Raw genomic sequence first — 12,090 nt, 5'->3', positions numbered from 1 at the left:
AGTTGAAAATCCACATAGAACTTTTGAGTCCCCAAAAACGTAACTACTGATAGCCTACTGTTGACTGAGAGCCTTACCAAAAACATAGTTGATTAACCCATATTTTGTATGTTGTACGTATTAGATACTGTATTCTTAAAGTAAACTAGAGAAAAGAAATTGTTACTAAGAAAATCATAGAGAAGAGTAAATACTTTTACACCACTCTACTATATCAAAAAAGAATCCAGCTCAAACTCCTGCTGTTCAAGGGTCATCTGTACTTACTATTATTCTATCTCTTCTATTTGCTTTTTAGTTATGCTTGGTTGTATTATTTTTCTGTGGTTACCTTACAGATTATAGTATCTGTGTTTGGCTTATTATAGTCTGTGTTATATTAATGCTTTTACTACCTTCTGAACAGTTCAAGAACTTTAAAACGGTTCAACTCCATTTGTTGCCTCCCCACTCTTTGTGCTATAGTTTTCATATATTTTGTGGTTATAAATCCCACAATATCATTACTTTAAATAGTGTTCTTTCTTATTTACATATACATTTTCTCTTCTCTTTGCTATTTTTTTCTTTTCTTTTGATAGTTTTGTGCTGTCATCTTAATTCCTTTTCTGTCAGCCCGAGGAACTTCTTTTAGTATTGCTTATAGTGCCAGTCTTGTGGCAGTTAACTCAGCATTTGTTTGAAAGGTCTTTATCACACCTTCATTTTTAAAGAGTATTTTCTTTGGATACAGAATTCTGGATTGGCAGTTTTATTTATTTGGCAGTTTGAAACTTTGCATTTTATTTTCTTCTAGTTTTCATATTTTCTGTTGCAAAACAGCTGAAAAACTTTGCTCCTTTTAGGTCCTGTGTCTTTTTCCTGGCTTTTAGGATTTCCTCTTTATCTTTGTTTTCAGCAGTTTGCTGTGTTGGGCCTGCTTATGGTTTTCATTTTATCTTGCTTGGGGTTAACTGAGCTCTGGAATCTGCAAGTTGATATATTCTATCAGTTTTAAAAAATTCTTGGTCATTATCCCTTCACATATTACTTGTACTCTATTATCACTTCTTTCTTTCTGACATTCCAGTTATAAATATGTTGTACTGTTTGTGTCCCATGTGCTCTTTATTTTCTTCCCTTTCTTTCTACTCTTGTTTTCTCTCTGTGCTTCAGTTTGGATATTTCCAGTTGATGCATCTTCAGATTTGCCAATCTTGTGTTCTACCTTGTGCAGTCTTCCATTTAGCCCATCCAGTTAGTTAATTTCGAATAGTGAATTTTTTAGTTTTAGAGTGTCCAGTTAATTATATTTTATAGATTTCATTTCTCTATTGAAAGTCTCTTTACTCGTTTCCTTTTTTTTCTTCTTCTTAACAGTGCTGGCAGAGATTTGAATTCTATAACTAACTCCAACATCTGAATCATCTGTGGGTCATAATCTATTACCTGATTTTTCTTTCTTGATTATTAGTCACATTTTTCCTGATCATATTTCTTTCTCCCTGTATCTAGGGCTTGTAATTTTTTTCTTTTATGCAGGACAGTGTGTATAAAAGAACTGAAGGGTTGAAGTTGATGTGATTTCTCCCCCCCCCCCCCCAGAAGATTTATCTTCTTTTCTCTTACTCATTGTAGGGATTGATTACCTCAATCCATGGAGTTGGTCTTGGGGTACAGCTTTAGGTTGACTCAGTCCACTTGTTTCAAAAGTCTTGAGGGTAAGACTTGTATTATGTACAACAGGCCTTTTCCTTTAGCATACCAAGACTATAGAAGATTTCATTCTACCTTTCCAGGCCAACCTCTCAGCAGGAAGGCTATTTTATATAGGATAGTCAAAGAAGATTCTTTGAAAGGGTGACATCTGAGCATGGACTTCTATTATATGAGGGATCAAGCACTATGAACACCTGGGGAAAAAGTATTACAGGCCGAAGGAAGAGTAAGTGCAAAAGTCCTTAGGGAAGAATGAACTTTGAGTGTATCAGTAATTTCAAGAAGGCCAATGCTTTTGAAGTGAAAGTGACCACTGGATAAAGGGGTAGGAGGGAAAGTCAGGAGATTGCGAAGAGCCAGATCATAATTGTATGTCTGTTAGGAGTTGTGTTTAGAATTTGATGGAAATCCATTGTAGGACTTTGAGTAGGAGGTGGCAAGAACTGGGCTTTTTGTTGCTGTTGTTGTTAATTTGAAGAAATACAGTTGAGGGGCACCTGGGTGGTTCAGGTCATGATCCCAGGGTTTTGGGATCAAACCCCACATCAGGCTTCCTGCTCCTCGGGGAGCCTGCTCCTCCCTCTCCCCTGCTTGTGCTCTCTCGCACTCTCTCTCAAATAAATAAGTAAAATCTTAAAAAAAAAAAAATTTAAAAATACCATTGACCCATGAACAAGGTGAGGTTAGGGGCACTGAAACCCCTCCTTGCCCCCCTGAAGTTGAAAACTTGCATATGACTTTTTAGTCCCCCCAAATTTAACTACTGATAGCCTATTGTTGACTGAAAGCCTCACTGATAATAGTCAATTAACACATATTTTGCATGTTATTATGTATTATATACTGTATTCTTACAATAAAGTAGAAAAAAGAATGTTATTAAAATCATAAAGAAGAGAAAATACATTTATAGTACTGAGTGTAGAGGAAAAAAAAAATCCATGTATAAAGTGGACCTACACAGTTGAAACCTGTGTCATTCAAGGCTCAGCTGTTCTTGAAACTCAACGTGTCCACAATACTGAATACGTAACCTTTCCTTCTCATATCTGGTCATCTTTGTATATCTGAAAATAGAACTAGCATTCAACTAGTAATACAAATCAAATCGAAAAATTGCCCCTGACTTTTCCTTTCACTTACACTGTTATCTAGTCCTATTGAACTTATCTCCTGATTATCCCTAGAATTTTTCTACTTTATTATTATTACTATTATTATTATTTTATTTAAGAGAGAGTGTGCGGGAGGGACAGAGGGCGAGAGAGAGAGAATCTTTTTTTTTTTTAAAGATTTTATTTATTTGACAGAGACGCAGCGAGAGAGGGAACACAAGCAGGGGGAGCGGGAGAGGGAGAAGCAGGTTTCCCATGGAGCAGGGAGCCCGATGCGGGGCTCGATCCCAGGACCCTGGGATCATGACCTGAGCCGAAGGCAGACACTTAACGACTGAGCCACCCAGGCGCCCCGAGAGAGAGAATCTTAAGCAGGCTCCATGCTCAGTGTAAAGCCCAATTTGGCACTTGATCTCACAACCCTGAGATCATGACCTGTGCCAAAACCAAGACTCCGACACTCAACTGACTGAGCCACCCATTCCCACCAATGTAATCTCTTTTAAGTTCTTAATCATTTCTTTGTCTCCAAACTGGTATGCTTAAACTTACTCTTGCCTGACCTCAAATTCATTTTCACAATGTAGCCAGACCGTTGTGAAATACAGTGATCCCATCTATCCAGTAATGACAGCAACAACAATGATAATAAACAGTATAAATCCTACAACCCTTTAACAATTTGCCATTGCCTTTAAGATAATGTGCTCCACAAAGCTCTGCATCTTTGGTCACTAGGCAGTCTTTATCATCTGTGCCAGCTACACTATTGTTTCAGTCCCTTGCACTTAGTTGCCAGAGGTACAAGCAAGCTATTAGGGTATATATAAAGCTGTATAGATATTCAAAAGATAAAACATATTCTGTTGTCTCCGCCCAGAGCACTCTTCCTCCTTCTGCTATATCTATGTTTCATACTCACACTACAAGTGAGAATTTTCCCTAAGGCAGCTTTTCTCAATTTCTGTGATCAGGGCAAACCCCCCTATTATATGCCCCCTTAGCTTACCTCTCCATAGCACTTAGCACAGTTGGCATTTGGATTATTTCATTAATGCCTGTCCCACTGCCTCCAGAATGCTCACCTGTATGAAGACAGAGATGATACATGTTTTTGTTGACTAGTTTATCTCTAGTGCTCAGTATAGTGTGTAGTGCACATAGTAAGTGCTCAAAAGATGTTTGCTGAATTAACTTTACATTAGTAAAATTTAGATAAATTACGGGCATTAAAATTTAAGATCAAGGAACCTGATAATTTTTTGTGCTAGATACCTTATTTAAATCTTTTCATAAATTATCATCTCATATAGTCCTCACTGTAGTTCTGTGTGTTAGTTGATGGTGTGTATGCCCTTTAACATATGAGGGAACTGAGGATCAGAGATTGTGGTTTACCCAAGGTTTCTCATCTCTGAAGTGGTGACTGAAGATTCTGTCACATCTGTTTAACTCCAAAGCCACGCTCTTTCTATACTGCCTCAAATATTAATCATCATATCAACATTGAATAAATATTAATAAATTTTAAAGTAGTGATAACATAATTCTTCAGTTCTGTTGGGATTTCCTAGTCACAGGATGAATGTAATATTGGACATGTTTTCCTGGATACTCTGCTACCTGTTTGCTTACATTATCTCCCATTAGGAGAAACATGTTCATTATCAACATTTTACAAATAAAGAAACCTATCAACATTTTACAAATAAAGAAACCTAGACTTGCTCAGAGGTCACAGAACTATTCAGAATTGATGGTTTTAATTCTTAGACTATTGATTTGGAGTAGAATTCAAATAACTTACTTGAACCAAAATGGCTATTTATTGTAAGCATAGAACATGCTTCAGGCTTCGATCTTAGAAAGTGATGGATAAAAATGTAAATTTCATTTATTGTACATAACTTACGTTCTTTTTTATTTTAAGAGAGAGAGCATGAGCAGGGGTGGAGGGAGGGGCAGAGAGAGAATCTTAAAAAGTCTCCATGCCCAGCACTGAGCCCAACGTGGGGCTCGATCTCAGGACCCTGAGATCATGACCTGAGCCAAAATCAAGAGGCTTAACCAACTGAGCCACCCAGGCACCCCCATAATTTACATTCTTGAGCTAATGTGTTTAACTCTGTTCACTGTGTAATCTGCATTATGGCCCTTGGGTGCCTATAGTTTTGTATAAAAATCTTGGGTGAAAAATTACCAGAGAGAAGGTAATACAGTTAACACCTTATAGATGTGTGAATGATTGGGGGTTGGGTGCACCAGATCTGTTCATTTGGGAACCGAGAGACCTATTTGGCTGAGGTGGAGAAAAAGTTCTGTTGTGGTTGGGAAGTGGGAAGATACTTTGCACAAGTAGTTTGAGAGAATATTGGGTAGGGCTTTGAATTCTAAAACCAGCTAAGGGACCTACTGATGACTTTTTAGAGCAAGAGAATAAAAATATGAAACTTAAGACATTTAACGTGACAGTTTTAAAAGACTGTGTAATACAGTTAAGGGACTATAAACAGAGGTCCAGTTAGTTAACCGTAATACAAGAAGATTAGCTTATTAGTTTGCTCTGAAGAAGCAATTACCTTGTCTTCAAGATTCAAACCGTTCATGGGCGCCTGGGTGGCTCAGTTGGTTAAGCGACTGCCTTCGGCTCCGGTCATGATCCTGGAGTCCCTGGATCGAGTCCCGCGTCGGGCTCCCTGCTAGGCAGGGAGTCTCCTTTGCCCTCTGACCCTATCCCCTCTCATGTGTTCTCTCTCATTCTCTCTCTCAAATAAATAAATAAAATCTTTAAAAAAAAAAAAAAAAAAAAAAAGATTCAAACCGTTCATAATGGGAAATTGTTAGAACTGAGTTCTATAGTTCCATTATTCAGATAGACAACATTCACATTAACAGTTAAACATTTTTGTTTCTATTTAAAAATTAACACAGGGACTTCTAAATACTTTCCTATAGAAAGGTAGAAACAACACAGACATTCAGAGCAAAGTATGTTCACTAGATCAGGATTTCAGTCTGTCATACTTTCTCACTCCTATATACATATTATCTTTTGTTTTTATGTAAGCAGGATCATATACCTTTCTACAACTTTCTCCTTTACTTAATGTTCTTATAAGGCTATCAGAACATAGGGGTTTATCTCACCCTTTTAACAACTGCCATGATTTACTTAACTATTCTGTTGGGCATTTGGGTTATTTACATTTTTCACTGTTAGAAACAATGCAGTAGATGATCATCTCTATATGTCTTTGTGCTAAGGTGCCAGGTTTCCTATAAGAAATAGATTCCTATGTAGAGAATTGTGATGTTCTTTAAATAATAAATTCTGCCCAATTGCTTTCTAAAAAGTGTACCAATTAATGCTTTTTTAAATTTTTCTCAGTCCAGTGGTTACAGAATTACTTTGTTTTCATTTTCATTTCTCCAATTACAAGCAAAACTGCATTGTTGCATAGGTTTTCATTTGGGTTATTTCTGTCCGATGAATTACTTGTTCATATTCTTTGCCCATTTTTCTGTTTAGTATTTTTTTTTTTAATCATTGTTGTCTCTAGGTAAAAAGGGAGGAGGTAGGGATGGCTTATGGACTCCAGCCACACTGTGTTACATTTCCTTACAAAAAGGTACTGCTGTTTTGAGCTAACCTACAGTAGTCCCCTCTTATCTGGGGTTTTACTTTCTGTAATTTCAGCTACCCACGGTCAACTGTGGTCCAGAAGCAGGTGATCCTCCTTCTGAAGTTTTGTCAGATACTCAGGAGTAGCCTCGCACTGTCACAGTGCCTGTATTATCCACCTCACTTCATCTCATCACATAAGCATTTTACCATCTCACATCATCCTAACAGGAAGAGTGAGCCCAGTACAATAAGATATTTTGAGAGAAACCACATTCACATAATTTTTATTACAATACATTATTTGTTTTTTATCAGTAATTGTTGTTAATCTCTTATAATGCCTAATTTATAAGTTAAACTATACCATAGGTATGTATGTATATGGAAAAAACATAGTGTATATCTAGGGTTCAGTCCTATCCACATCAGGCATCCTCTGGGGGTCTTAGACAGTACCCTGCTGTGGATATGGGGGGACTGCTGCTGTGTGTGCCAGAAGTAGGCTTACCATCTTTCTTTACTTATTCTCGCATTATTCTCTTATTAAATATGTGGAAGATACCTTCTAGTGAGTCACTTACCTTCAAGCTTTTTAAAATGGTATTTTCTGTCCTATAACACAGAAGTTTTTCCCCTTTGTAAGCTCAAATCTGCATTTTTCATTATAGGTTTTGTGCTAACTACAAGATTCTGAAAATATTTTTGTGTTTCCTTCTAATACTTAGGTTTTTTTTAATATCATTTAATCCATCTGGGGACTATTTTTATATATTGTGTATGATTGTGGTGTAACTTAATTTTCTCTTAAGTGTATAGTTACTTTTCTTAACACAGTTTATTGTATAGTTTCTTCTCTCTCCTGATTTGAGATGCCACAGGTATCATGAACTAAATCTCTTTATCTACCTGGATCTCTTTGTCCATGCCTATAACCAACATCTAATATAATTACTATACCTATGTAACATGTTTTTATATTTGGTCTGAAAAATTTTCCTAAGTTTTAATTTTAACATGTCTTATTATTCCTGGCTATTCTTGTTTTCTCTTACTTAAAATACCAACATCTTTACAATAATACTAAGTATGCTCACTGAGATAGGTTTTTTAACAGCCTGATTAAAGCCAGGATTAAATCCTTCAGTACAGTTTTATTTTCTTCATTAAGACTAGGCTTTGCATCTTTCAAAAAAATGTGTTACGCAGTTTAGTATGATTCAAACATTGTTACTGTTATCATTCTTTTATTTTCTAATTGGTTATGCCCGCTATGTTGTTTTCAGCTGCTGAATTTGTATTGGTTTAAAGTTTTTCAGTTAATTCTCTTGGATTTATTAGATAGATAAACTCTCTCCAAATAGTTTTGTCAGTATTATTTCAAATCGTTCTGATACTTATATATCATGTTTTTCTGGTCTAATTGTGTTGGTTCGCACCACTAGAGTACTGTTAAATAGAAAGCATCCTGCCTTTTTCCAGTTTAAGAAAGTTTCTATTTCTGTTTAATTAGGGCTATTAAAAAAATAAGATTTGGAGTGTGTGTTGAATTCCATGTTTGCATAACAGTTTATGTTTTTTAAAAATAGAATTATTAATGTAATGAATTATGTATACAATCATCCTTGTTTTGGTAGGATTAACCCAGCTTGGCTTGGTCGTGCTGCAGGTGTGCTAACATTTTACTTAATATCCTTATATTCATGTTGAGCAGCAAGGTTGGTTTATAATTTCCTTTGTTATGTTATCCTTATCTGAGTACTGGATAAAGGGGTTTTGCTAGCCTTCTAGAATTAGTTGAAAAGCTCACTGTATTTTTTGATGAAACAATTTATATAATGTAGGAGCTATTTACTTCCTGAAATCTTTTTTTTTTACTTTATTTTATTATGTTAATCACCATACATTACATCATTAGTTTTATTTATTTTTTTATTCTTATGTTAACCCCCATACATTACATCATTAGTTTTAGATGAAGTGTTCCATGATTCATCCTTTGCATATAACACGCAGTGCTCCATTCAGTACGTGCCCTCTTTAATACCCATCACCAGGCTAACCTATCCCCCCAACCCCCTCCCCTCTAGAACCCTCAGTTTGTTTCTCAGAGTCCATCGTCTCTCATGGTTCGTCTCGCCCTCTGATTCCCCCCCCTTCATTTTCCCCTTCCTACTATCTTCTTTTTTTTTTTAACGTATAATGTATTATTTGTTTCAACTTCCTGAAATGTTGATAGAGCTTACATTTAAATTGTACATGGTGCCTTTTTAAATTTTATTTTTAAAAATTCCAAGTTAAAAATATTTCAGACATCCAGGAAATAATACAGTAGACCATCATGATCTCATTCTCCAAGTTTAAAAGATGTTAACACTTTACTATATTTTTTTCAATTCTAACCCTCCCCCCACCCCCAGTACATACACGTGTTTTCTCCTCTCCCTGTAAGTGAGCAGGGAAGTCTCTCAGGAATGTTTACCAATTGATGTTGCAATGTTTCTTTATTGTGTCTTAAGAATAAACATTCCATAATTATGCCACTGATGCTGTGGAGTGTTTGAATTGACGTTTGTCCCTTCATGGGGAGGATATGCTCACTTCTAGTATACGTGCTATGCAAAAGCTACGTCCTTCTTTTGTTTTTAATAAGAAGTAAGATTAAAAGGTGTGGCTAAGGCTTATAATCTCTTTTGCCCTTTTTTACTAAGAGATAAGTACCCTGATATTAATGTGTGTCTTTCCCATAGTATTTTCATCCTCATTTTACACATGTATATTTTTTAAAAAATACATAGGACTATTTTATGTGTTTTTAAATATTATGGAAAAAAGCCCATTGTATCTATAATTTTGAAACCTGCTATTTTTCACCCGGTACTGCGTCTTTGAGATATAGCCATGTCGATACCTGTTGATCTCTCCATCCCTGAAATTGGTATGCTTCTTAAAATCAGTAATGTCTTAAAATTGGCAGCTTTTCTTTCTTAATGACAACATAATGGTGTACCTTAAAGTTGATGTCATCTAAGATTTGATTAAATCCTGTAGTTAATTCCTCTTTTGTAAAACATTCTATTGTTTGAATATACCACAGTTAATCCATTATAAAACACAGTTAATCATTTATCTTATTGATGGATAATCAGATATTTTGCACTTTAACTATTACAGACCAGTGCCAAAGTAAACAAGCACAAAACAACCATTCTGAATGGAAATGTTGAATTTAATGAATATGGATATGCTACTTTTAGATATTGCCAAATTGCATTCCAAATTAGTTGTATTACTTTATATTCCCACCAGGGATGCATAAGAGCTTTTGTTTGCTTTTCATTTTTAGACTTGTATCCATTTGAAATTAACTTTGTGTATGCTGTGAGTTAGGGGACTTATTTTTTACAAATGCATAGCCATTCACCTCAGCACTATTACTAAATAGTTGATTCTTTTATTTAAATGCCATATGTGTCATATACTAAGTGCCTTTATATAGTGACAGTGTATTAAAAACTGTATTTATCTTTATAATGTTTCTAGGCTCTCTTTTGTGTTCCATTAGTTTATGTATGTACTCTAACAACCAGTATATTTTCATATTATAGTTTTGTAGGAAGGCATCTCCCTTATTAGTACTCTTAAAAATGGTCTTGACTTTTGTCTTCTCACATGTCCACATGAATTTTAAAATCAGATTGGTAAATTCTGGGAAAAGTCCTTAGGATTTTTATTCAAATTGCATTGAATTAAAAATTTATTTTGGAGAGAATGACCATCTTGTTGATACGGAATCTTCCAATCCATGAATACAGTCAGGTATTTGGTATCTGTCTTATATCTATCAGTAAAGTTGTACATAAGAGTCATGCAAATTGTATCTTTCCTTAAAATTGCTTTTTCTAATTGTTGCTGGTGGATAGGAAAACTAGTTTAATCTACGTTTGCTCCTTTACCCTGAGTCCTTTGGGGCCTAGGCCAAAACTTTTTTTAGGAGCTGAAGCTCTTACTATCTTTTTAGCCTCTTTTATGGTTATTTAATACACGTTTTTCACTTTTTCCTGAAGTGAAGTTGTGGTAACCCATATTTTCCTTGGAAATTGTGATTGTCTGGATTTCAAAATTTGTTGGTAAAAGTTTTTAATAGGTTATTTTATTTTATAAATCTCCTCTGCAGCAGCTCCATGTATTTTTTTTTCTTGACTGAAAAATCTTTGGCATCTCTTGTTTTTCCCCGTCACTGGATTACATTGATGTTTTTTCTAAGAACCAGCTTTTGGGTTTATTGATTGTTTTTTTAATTGTTGTTGTTATCTTTGTAATTTCTACAACGATCTTCATTTCTTCTTTCAACTGTACTTGAATTTATTCTTCTTTTCGTCTCTTGGGTTGTATACTTTGTTCATGTACCTTTAGTCTCTTTTGTTTTCTAATATAGACATTTCTAAGTACTGCTTGATTACATTCCAAGGGATTTTTGTTTTGTTTTTGTTGTTGTTGTTGTTGTTGTTGTTGTGTTGCCTTTATTATTCCTTTCTAAATAGCTTATAATTTTAGCTTTGATGCTTAAGCTAGGTGGTTTTTTATTTTCTCCCAGAGGACTTCTAAAAAATTCTGAACAGATAGGTTTGGGGGGGGGTGTTTTTATTTTGTTATCTTTTTGTGATTAATTTTCACTTTAAATGTGGGCCAAGAATGTCATTTGTGTGATTATCTTCTTGCTCTGTATTGAGAGATTTTTCATGTGTGTGTTTCCATATGTGTCTGAAAAGGAGGTTTGTCCACAGTATTGTAGGTACCAAATTCTGTATATGAATGTGTGTTTTAGATTGAGCTTTTTTATTGGATTATTTAAATTTTTATATCTTGTTTTTATTATCTGGCAAACCTGTTGATTAAGAGATAGTTCTGTTGATTTCCCCCATAAATATTGTGAATATGTCATTTTTCTTTGTATCAGTTTTTACTTTATATATGTCAAAGTTGTGATTGAGGGTCTATGACTGATATATATTCTTGATGGATTGTACCATTTCAACAGTATAAAACATGTTTTCCCTCTTTAATGCTTTGCCTGAATTCTGTTTGATTTTAATCTTGCTACACTTTTTGTTAGTATTTGATACCCCTTTTATCCAACTTTCCTGCATCATTTTGTTTTACATCTGATTTTGAAACAACATATAGCTGTCTTTATAATTTCTTTATTTTCCTCCATTTTCTCTGGTCTGTTTCTGGAATTCTTTTTAGATTTCTAGAGCTTTTCAAGTTGTCTTTCACATCTCAACTTTTTCCTTGTAGTACTTATCTCCAGCATGTGTCTTGGGCTATGGTTCTTCCTAAAGATTTGTCTTTTCTTTCTCGAATTTGCCGAAATATCTACGTTTCTTTTTCCTGTCTTATTGTGGATTTATCTGCAGAGTGTGTGTGTGTGTTCTTATATTATCTGCTTTCATGAAATAATTGCATAAAGTAATTGCTAATACTCAATTTTCTGTCTGGATCCGGATAGTGGAATCCCTTGATTTCAGCACTTAGGTTGTATTCCTACTCATTTTTCTTGCTGTTTGTTTGGGGGACTAAAGTTTCTTAAGCTTGTGCTTAATCCATCATCTTTGAGCCTTCTTGAGCTGCTTAAAAAACAAAAAACCTAGT

The sequence above is a fragment of the Neomonachus schauinslandi genome, chromosome 3 (assembly GCF_002201575.2).
Source record: "Neomonachus schauinslandi chromosome 3, ASM220157v2, whole genome shotgun sequence".
NCBI lineage: Eukaryota > Metazoa > Chordata > Mammalia > Carnivora > Phocidae > Neomonachus > Neomonachus schauinslandi.
This window is presented reverse-complemented; position numbering follows the sequence as displayed.